Below are 11,262 nucleotides of genomic sequence, written 5' to 3' on the forward strand. Positions count from 1 at the left end.
TCTTGTGGACTTGCCCTTTAAATTTATTCCACAAGGGGATGAAGGACTAAGGAAAACTGATAAAAGGTCAGTGGATTCTCCACTGAAGTAGATTCCATCTTAAGTAAAGAAGCCCAAGGGATGAGTTCCAAGAAATATGTTTGCAATGCTAATTCACTTGCTATCAGGACTTCTGTTTTCAGAGTGGGCCTACTTGTCACTAACTGTATGACAGCCAGCTGACCTGGCAGCCCCTCACCAGCAACTCAGATGTGGTCAATTGAAAAATGGGAAACACAGCCCCAATTCAGGCTTAATGGTGGGATTAGATTCCTGGCTGCCCTACATGGAAAAAAAAATGTATTTTATATAAAACACAGAAAAGATACATAAAATTCTCTGCCAGTATCACAAAATGTTAAGAGGTTATCTATTTCTACCCTCTTAGTCTATAGAAGAACAAAGTTCCAGAAAAGTTAAAGGACAGAACAAAGATTATAGAGCTAATAAGAATAGCAGTATAGAACAGTAGTTTGAAAGGAGTGTTCTAGCTTCAGACTGTTGCCAACGAATACTGGCTCCACCAATTACTGGCCACGTAACTTTGAGTGAGTTACTTAAATTTTCTGCAAGTCTGTTTTCCTAAATGGAAGTGGGAGTCTACATTGAGATTATTGTAAAGATAAAAAAATTCTTACAAAGTGGTTTGTACAGTTGTGAGAATGATGGCAAATTATCAGTGAATGCTAATTATTGACAATAATAATGATACTGTGATGATGATAGTAATGATGACTTCATCATCTTTATTATGTAATAAGCTGAGAATTAGTCTAGGGATCTAGGTTTGTGCCCTTGGATACTCATCAGCACTTTCAGAGCCAAATTTAACTGTCTTCAAATGAGAGTTTAGCTTAAAAGCTGAGTCAACTGGAAGAGCTAACTGAAGTACAGGTAGGATAAGGACTGGCATCCTCTTTGGAGAGTTGAAGAGACAGGGATGAATAAAAGGGCAATTAAGGAGCTTAAAACATGAATAACATGTGGAGTGACGGAACCTGAATGGGTGAACTTGTGAATTGTCATAGAACTCTTTCATCAGTCTTATTCAAGATAACAAATCAGTACATACCCTCTCTATATATATTTATATAGAGAAGATAGGCTTATCAGAGGGTGAAATTAAGTTGATAGGAGCAGATATTACAGATGAAGGCCAACAGTTAAGCCAAGAAATAAAAGATGAAATGGATATATTTGTATTTAAAAATCAACTACATATACAAGAAACAGAGAAGATATTTTATCTATAGCATATGTCAAAAATCTATAATAACGCAAAACCCAAAGTGCAGCAAAATTGGACAAAGACTCCTCATACATTGACATGCACCAGATGAAAATGGTGAGCAGATATTTTATTGTGAATTGTAAAAAACTAAGTGACTATTGCCTCTCTGAAATAGCATCGCAAAGCAAAAAATGAAAGCCCTTAAGGAAAGAAATGGTGAGAAAAGTGGAGGTCGTGAGTATAAGCTGATAGCCCAAGAAAGAAGTAAACAAAACAAAACAAAACAAAAAATGTTACAGTTAAGGTACAACTGGAAAGCATCCAAGAGTAAATAAAGCACTCAGAGTAGTGAGGGCAGAGAGGATAGAAATAAAGCAAATTTACAAAACATGACTAACGGGAAAATCGACAGGGACACACATTCCCAGAAGTTTGTTGAACAACATCTAAAATTAACTTAATAAAGAAAATATAAGCCAACGCATTTATTTCAAGTGAAATGAATTTTCAGCTATACAGACTACAGGCAACCAATTTGACTACATAAGGACTGAGGAAAACTTGTTCCCCTGAGTCTTTTTTGAGGAAATTACTAGAGGACAAAGTTCAGCCTCCAAGAATGAAGGGGAAACCATAGCAACAGACCTGGCAGGGAGCAATGAATGGTTAATAACTGGGAGTCAAAGGATATCATTGAAAGCTGACAGATCAAATAATGGAAGCATAAGAGCATTTAACTCTACACCGATAAATCACCAAGAAAGATTTAAAAATTGACTAAAATTGAGGAGTAGAAGGGGGAGAGAAAGGAAGTGGAAATATGCTAATTATATCAGCTTTCATAGAACAAAGATTCACCTGAAAAAATGATTACCATTTTACACATGTTATTATTTTAAAGGAATGAAATCCTTTATAAATATCAGAACTACACACATAAAACATACAGAAAAACAAATAAAATGGAGCTCATAGTAAAATACATATGCAAAAGAAAGCTATGAATACATGAAAAATTACATAATATTTTGAAAGAACTAAGAACAAAGCATATATTATGCCCATAAACACTAGAAGGCTAAACTCACCTATTAAAATAAAACAATATTGAATTATTACAGAACAAACTCAAAGCTTTGCAGTATGCACAATACATACTAAATATAGCTATGAATAGTAACAGAAATCTATTCATTCACTGGGCTCATTTTTATTATGCTTCTATAATTCACTCCACTCTACCACTGACCTCTCTGCTCTTTCGGAACATGCCAGACCCGCTCCTGCCCCAAGAACTCTGCTGTTTCCGTTGCTTTTCCTGAAATTTCACGTAGCCCATCACCACTTATTCTTCAGGTCTTTACTCAAAGTTCCCACTTTCAAAGAGATTTTCTCAACCAAGGTTTAGAGACAAATGAGTGGGAGAGAAGAAAACAACATAACTCTGTAGACTTGCCCATATGCAGAAAGCTTTCTGGAAGGTTCAGCAAATACTCAATAATTGCTACCTTTGAGGGAAATGGGAACTGAGCAATTGGGGGGCAGCAAAAGGAAGAAGATGTTTCATTTTATATGTTTTTATACTTTTGGATAGTTGAACCATATATCTGCACTATCTACTTTAAAAAAGTTTTAACAGAAGACACACTGTGATAAGAACCAAAAGAAGGGGACAGAACCCAAAAGGAAGTCGTTATGAGATTTCTTGGTGAATATGTGTTCTCATATTAGTTTTAGACCAGGGGAAGGGATTAGTCAGGAGGGATGGGAGTAATGGTCTCCAGGTGGAAGGTAAAGGAAAAGCCAGCTTTAGAGTCAAGAATCAGCACTACATGTGCACAGAGGTTTACCAGCTACTTAATATAACTGGACCATAAAGGGCGAGGCAGAATGTGGACAGTGGTGAGGTGGAAGAAACAGGCCGGATATATATATACCATGTTAGGAATCTTATACCTCATTCTGGAAGCAATAAGAAGCCACTGTTGAGTTCTAAGTGAACCCTTCAAAAAAATCACTTCATACCAGAGGTTAGTTGATATTTTTAATTCAATTAATACCACCTGTAATAACTTGTAATATAAAACTCTGAAGATTAGCTAAATTTAAAAAGTCTGTGAATTACTAGCTTTGGCAAGAATGGGAAGAAATTCAAACTTTTATACCTACTGATGAGGGTGTAAATTGGCCTAGCCACTTTGCACAGCAATTTGGCAATATCTATTTAATTTGAAAATGGCCATTTCCTACATCCCAGCAATTCTACATCCAAGTCTATACACAGAGGAAACACTCACATAAAAGTACATGGAAGCATGTCAGGATGCCATTGAAGTATTGTTTGTGATAGCAAACATTGGAAAAAGTCAGAGTCTCCACAAATCAAAAGGTAGATAAATATATTATATAATATTTACAAAATGTTTTTCAGAATACTCTTCAGAAGTTAAAATTATTAAATGAAAAATTACATCATCGCACATGCAAAGAAATGTTATAATTAAATCAGTCCTGGTAAGTGGAGTCCAAATATCCTGTGTCAGTTTCCTACTATTGCTGTAACAAATTAACACAAACTTAGTGGCTTAGAATAATACAAATGTATTATCTTACAGTTCTGGGGGTCAGAAGTCTGATGTGGGTCTCACTGTCCTAAAAACAAGGGGTCAGCAGGTCTGGGTTCCTTCTAGAGGCTCTGTGGGAGAATCCATTTCCTCCCCTTTTCTAGCTTGTAGGGACTGCCCATCTGCCCCTAGCTCATGGCCCTCTTGTATCCTCAAAGCCAGCAGTGGCCAGCCCAGTCGCTCTCTGACGGTGACTCTTCTGTCTCCCTTTTCCAACTTCTAAGAAATTTTGTGATTACATTGGGACCACTTGTGTAATCTAGGATCATCGTCCTATTTTAAGGTCAGTTGACTAGTAACCTTAATTCCATCTGCAACCTTAATTTCTTCTTGCCATATACCAATATATTCAGAGGTTCCAAGATTTAGGACATGCGCGTCTTTGGGGACCATAATTCAGTTTACCACATACCCTTAATAACTGATGCTTTAGTGTACTCTGTTTCATCAACATAAGTTCTGCTCAATACAGTAGTGGGTAATGGTGAAATGCTCATTTCTTTAGATATTGCACAAAGTAACTCTGGTAATCAGAGAGTTAACAGCGATTGTGACATCACCGTCTGTTAGCTGTTTGGAATTCAAGGCTTACTACTTTCAAATTCAAGGTTCATAGCAACTAACTAGGTGCAGTGGAAGACCCAGAACAACCTTTGAGGGAAGCCACAACTGAATTGAAGACATAGCCAGCCAAAACCAAAATAATATCTTTAGACATGAACAATTCATATTGATCAGTGCAGAGGAGACTGACTAAAACAGCACGAAAGGTTTCTCTTTCCTGAGTTTTTATGCAATTGAAGCCCAATTGTTGAAATCAAGTGAGTGAGGAAATCAATTGTTACTGTTGATTTTTCTGGTCCCTACCTTCCTGAGATGGTTTGGAAAGTTGCTGTCCTGTCAAACTGATCCTGAATAAATGACTGGACACTCATTTCCATTTAGAATGCCTTTTTAAATACTGGTTTGACCTCTGAGTAGGCTGGGGGCTGGGTAAGGTATGTAAGACTGTCATTAAAATTGTATATGAAGTACAAGCTAGAATGAAGCTACTGTACCTTGTTGGCTGATTTTCTTCCCTGGAATCCTGAGAGGAAGGAAAGAGATGCCAATCATCAGTAAGATGAGGCAGAACAAGGAAATTTTAGAGTTCGTTAGGAAAATGTCTGAGCTTCTCAGTTCTGCTGAGACAGTTAGCTTCCCTGCTAAAGCCTTTTATGGCATTTTTCAAAAACATGATAGAAAATAACCTTCTTAAAACATGAGACCTCTGAAGGCCACTCTGTTTTTGCACAGGAAATTAAGGATGAAGAGAGTCTAATATAAATATCTGCAGAGTTTCACAAGAAACAACTCAATGGGAATCCTTTTAAATTTATGTGATGGTTTACCTCCCACCCTGAGGGGTTGAAAATCTCAAGCACAGGAAGCAGTTACTGATTTACTGGTTGATCCACAGTCTTTGTTTTAGTGATAGCTCACATGAACCATTTCATTTCTCTAAATTGCTTTCTAATTTCCTGAGGACAGCAGCATTATTGGAGTGTATTTAGAACATTGTGCATTTCAAAATGCTGAATCCTCTCGTTTAATTTCATAATTCATCACTGTAGAATTGGTGGTTTTCCTTTAGAGGGACAAGAGTATAGGTCTGGAGAATCAACAAACTCAAATTGAGTCCCTGCTCTGCTGTTTACCAGTTCTATAACCTTTGAGAATTCCCTTACCCTCTCTGAGTCTGAACTTGCAGCATCTATTGAAAAAAGGGATTGGACTGTATTGTCAAAGGATCCTTTCTGTTCAATAGTGCTGGAAGTGGTCATTATGCTTTATCATGTGGGTGCTCAGTACTACTACATATATAAATTGTCATTATTTATACAATGAAAAGGTGGCTTTGCTAATGAGAGGAACATTGGTACATTCATGCATATCCATTCTGAACAAGATAATGTATATGATCATTAAACAGAGGGGTCATTCTATAATGATATGAGGCTTGTCTTTTAACCTGCTTATTATATGGCCTTTTATTCTCAATAGAAGATTCACTTATACCAAAACTCTGAGATGCATCTTAACCAGACACTGGTTATAAATTGAAAATGCTGAGGTCATTCATTTTTTTCTCTAGTTCCAAAACTATTTTTAGACTATCACACTTCATAAAATTTTCTCCCTACCCCTAGTAATTTTTCCAAAACTTATCCATCCTTTAAGGCCTAGATGGAGCCCCATCTGATCAATGAGGCTCTGTATGAATAATACATTTTTTTTTAATTTTTTGAGTCATTATAGAATTTGATCATAGCAATGCCAATCAAAACAACAAATATTTATCGACTTGTGTACTTGTGTACAAATCAGAAGGTGAGGAGGAAACATAGGAAGGCAAACATACCAACTGCTTTTGAAGAATCAATCATATAGTCAGCATAAGACATAAGCAAATAGAGCTAACATGAATATGTAAGACCTAAAAATTACTGAATCATTGTCAAGTTGCTTCTAGTTAATTATAAAATGAATGACAAACAGTTCAGGAATTTTCAAACATTCCAATTTTTTTTTTTACCCTTGAACTTCTACAGAGAAAATCAGAACTTCTGTGGTTTAAGTAAGGATGAAAGGAAGCTCTATGCTGTTTCTCTAGTACCTAAAGCATGTCCCTAACCACTTACCACTCTAAGGAAAAGGTTTTTAAGATCACAGTGCTACAGGGGTTTGATATTTAATAAATAAAAGAAAGACAAACTGGAATATTGAGGAATGTCTTTCTAGAAGCAGTGAGATTGATAACGAAATCTTTGAAAGACATATAGGTTGATGTAAAGAACATCAGAAAAGCTTCAAGGGATGCAGTTACAAGAAGACTGGGAAACAATATAACAACTAAAATAAGAGCAATACTTTGGGACATACATTAATGTTTTTCTCTTTCCATTAAATGAATATGACTTTGTTTCTAGACACTCAGGGTTATTTCTCTACCTTGGGTGGTTCAGTGAGAATAGAGGGACATGGAGGTGAAGAATTAAAACTTTCAGAACAGGAACGCAAAATGTAAAAGTCCTTCAGGATTTAAATACCAAAATATAATTTATGAAATAAGACAAATTTTATGGAAAAAAATTTTAATTACCTTAACAATCATTAGCATATTAAGTCATGTCTAGACCATATATATATAAATTTACGCCCCTTAGCTTAGAGAGGCTGTACCTTTTCTCTATGTTGGGAAGGCCAGAAGGTTTTCTCCAATAGGGTAGGAAAATATGACAAAATGTCCAGTTGAGTTTCGGAAGACCAAAAATTATCGGAGGTTGAAGTTGTTCCCTAGGTATAACATGGGAGAGACTAAGTTCCTAACTTCAGTTCAAGTCACAGAATAAGAGTAAGGGGACAAGCACAGCCACATTGGCAAGCCTGAAGTTGAGTTCCTGGCACCTCATGCGTGGCCTGGGTAAAGGGAACCCAAAATGTCCTAGAAGTTGTTTGGGGACATGGAATGTTTAGCAGTCTCTAGGATACTGAGAGCTAATGGCTGGGACACAGACTTCAGAGGTGAGTGCCAGCATAACACCCTCAAAAGGCCAGATATAAGCAGTTCAAGTTAGTGGCCAATCATCTAGGGAGAAGATGAAACTAGCCACTAGACAGCAGATAAAAGCACGATTTAAGGGACATTGCATGGATAGTACCAACGTCTGTATTCATTACCTCCCATACTAGAGCAAGAATGCAGTAAACCCCTGCTGCCACCAAATGCAGGGGAAAGAAAAGGCAGCAAAAATATGAAAGACCAAGCAATTTTCTGATTGCCCCCAATTCTTACAGGGTGATGGGAAGAAGGCCAGCTGATACCCATTCTCACAGTGGGTTGTGCTATAGTAGAGGAACCCCAAGCTTAGAGAACCTGAAACTTTTATATTGGAGAGTAAGCAAGTTTACTTTTTTGCCTCAAAAGAAGTTATCTTTGTATTAGACAGTAAACAAACCTGTCCTTAGCTCCACAGGGAGATACTATCTTTAGTATTTCAAGACTGTTTGCAATACACTCTTAGAAAGATAGTCTGAAGCAAAGGGAGTCAGTGCTATTACTCAAGAGATGTGCAGAAAAATGAGAGACCCAAGGAGAATTATCTCCCAACAAAAGGCTGTGATACTGTCCCCTATTTATTTATTTTTATCTCATCATATATGATGGAGTTTATTATTTATCAGTGATAGAGAATTATTGAAGAAAGTTAAGAAGGAAAGTTCTTTTTGAAAAGCATGAAGAATAGTATCACTGAAGTATAAAAATTGGTTAAAAAAGTGAGTAGAGAACAAATGAACATTTCATCAATCCAGGTGAGAGGTAATATTCAGATATTATTTGTTATGTGATTTCTGTTTCTCTTAACTCCCCAACTATATTCTGTTCTCTTTGGAATCTGGATCATATATTGTGCTAGATATTTCCCTCATGCCTAACACAGGGTTCAGGGTATATAGGACATATAACAAATACCTTGTTGACAAATGATTTATTTATTTGAATCTGGAGGTTACTGAGAATAGAGAATAGTGCCTACAGTAATGGGCTCCAGAAGCATAGCATAGGAAGACTTGAATTTGCTCACAGTGCTTCATTACATATTTTTTTCCCAAAGAAAAATAATCATCTCTTTAATGCTACTCCCTTTTTATGAATTCTCTTCATATTCAAGTTATATTATAGTTATAAGAGCAACATCTGGGGTAACTGACTTCTGGTCGGCCAAAGTGGCAGCATATGATGCTCCAGAATGCCGTTTCCCCACAGAATCACTGAACAACTAGCAAAAACTGTGAAAGCCATATTCCTCAAAACTCTGGAAAATAAAGATTTACAGAAACAGAGCAAGTGCTGAATCCAGAAAACACAGTTGTAAAATATGGTAGGTGAAGCTAGCCCCTCCCTTGCCCCTTCCCTGAAGTGGTGTGGAGCCAGCCTGTGCTCCCATTGTGAGCCTGTGGTCCTGTTACGGTGGAATCAGAGCATCCTCTGTGCACGTACTAGGAGGCCTGGATGTCCATGTGAATATAGTGGGTGCCGGACAGAAAGACTCAATCAGGAGACTCTTCTCCAGTTCACCCTCCCAGAACTTCGCCTGAAGACTAAACCAGCTTGCTGGCAGCTAAAGCAAAGAAAGAAACAATTAACAATTAAGTCAAAGCTGACTGGGGAAAAGGATTACAAGCTTTAAAACATACAGTAGAGCACCCAGGAAGGGGGAAAGTTTATATCATAGGGAGTAGAGGGGACGTTCAGATTCCTGTAAATGGGAAATTCCTAAGGCCATGAGTAAGCACAAGCCAAGGACAAGACACAAGGCCAGAAAAGATGGAGAGGACCCTGGACTTCACTTCTGCATCAGGCTGATCTCCTTGATAGGAGGCGTTAACATTGAAGAAGAGCATTAACCAACACAGAGCCAAATGGCAAAGACTGGGAGAGGTGATTTTGTGTTGATTTATCTTTGTTAGTTTCTGGCACACAAGGATATCTCTGTCATATCACTAGCAGGATGCGAATTAAGAAACAGAAATCTCAGGGACTACATCCCAGAGTGAACAGATTAAAATATTAAAATGTACAGTGTCCAAAAAGATTACAAGATAAACAAACTAAAAAAAAAAAAACCCACAGGAAATGATAGCTCATCCAAAGGGGATGAGATTAAAACACAGAACCTCTCAACAAAGATGAACCAGGGCGCGCCGGCACCAGGAGTGGGCGACCAGACCTGCAGGGTGCAGAGGGCAGCCAAGGCCCAGGCCAGGGCTCCCCGGAACAACATACCCCCCTGCCCCCATCCCCCTACTGACCATTCTCACTGCTCACCTGGTGGCAGCAGCACTTTGGTTCTAGTAGCGCCTGGGCAATCTCGGAGGAGGAGGAGGAAGAGGACGGTAGTGAGCCAGTTAATCGGTAAAGAAATCAGCAGACTAGGAGAGGGAGGGGAAGGCGCTAACTATGAAGTGCGTGCACCTGAGAACCATGTCAGCCCGGGAATCCTTTAACCCAGAAAGTCACAGATTGGACAAGAGCTTCCAACTGATCAGGTTCACTGAGCTGAAGAGCACATGCTGCAGAGTGCCCCAAGATGTATTACAGAAATTGCTGGAATCCTTGCAAAAGAACCACTTCCAAGAAGATGAGCACTTCCTGGGAGCAGTTACGCCAAGCCTCGGCATTGGAATGGTGACGTGCATCATCCCACTGATGCATAGCAGTCTCTCCTTGGTGCAAACCTCAGACTACAATTACCCTAACATAGACGACCCTTACAGGATAGCCTATGCCAATGCCCCCAGCAACCAGTAAGTAATGGGGGGTCATGAAATGCAACATGTTCATGCTCCTTGGGTTCAGCAATAAGATGACAAAGAGGGGTTTTTATCATGGCAGAGAAAGCAGGGACGTCATTGAAAGGTGGTCAAACAATATTTAACCCTGGATTATCTTAGGGGGAGTTGCTACAATTGTCTGCCAGCCCAAGTTCATCATGTCAAATAACACGGTACCAGGAGATGGGCTTGTTCTGACCAAACCTCTTGGCATGCAGGTGGCTGTGGATGTGCACCAGTGGCTGGACAACCCTGAAAATGGAATAAAATTAAACTAGTGGTGACCCAGGAACATGTAGAGTTGTCATACCAAGAAGCAATGATGAATATGACAAGGCTCAACAGAACAGCTGCAGAGCTCAAGTACAAGTTCAATGCCCATGTGGCCACATACATCACACGCTTTGGGATCCTGGGCCTCACGCAGAACCTGGCCAAGTAGCAGAGGAACAGGTGTCATTTGTCATCCACAAGATGGCCACCATGAGCAAGGCCTGCGGGAACATGGTCGGCCTCATGCACGGGACCTGCCCGGAGACTTTAGGAGACCTTCTGATCTGCTTACCGCACCAGCAGGTCACGTGGTTCTGTGCCAAGATCAAGTCCCCCAAGTACAGGGAAGGCCACCAAACATGGGGAAGACCACCGAGCATGGATTATTTGGATTGTGGAGGAGGGCAACCACACAGCCAGAATCATAGACAAGCCCCAAATCTTCAAAGTGGCCCCACAGGTGGTCACTCAGAATGTGAACCCCATGCCCAGCACCACCTCCTAATCTAGGCCGCACTAGCTCCATGGTTTGTTTTTACATAGATCTATTCCTTTACCATTACTTCAATTAAAGACTGTAAACCACAATGCTGTCATTGTGTTTATACATCTGGTGACTTTAGGTAGATTTGTGAGCGCATACAACTAATAAAGTAGAGCCCATTGCCTTCTTTTCCTGTTATGTTAACTGAAGATGCACCTACTCTTGAGGCAGCTTTG

General features: G+C 39.1%; 1 pseudogene; it reads left to right on the forward strand.

The window, feature by feature from the left end:
- The first annotated feature begins 9,919 nt into the window (after window positions 1-9,919).
- On the forward strand, window positions 9,920-11,047 carry LOC119533158 (annotated as a pseudogene).
- The last annotated feature ends 215 nt before the right edge of the window (window positions 11,048-11,262 follow it).

Source organism: Choloepus didactylus, chromosome 4 (genome assembly GCF_015220235.1).
Source record: "Choloepus didactylus isolate mChoDid1 chromosome 4, mChoDid1.pri, whole genome shotgun sequence".
NCBI classification, from domain to species: domain Eukaryota; kingdom Metazoa; phylum Chordata; class Mammalia; order Pilosa; family Megalonychidae; genus Choloepus; species Choloepus didactylus.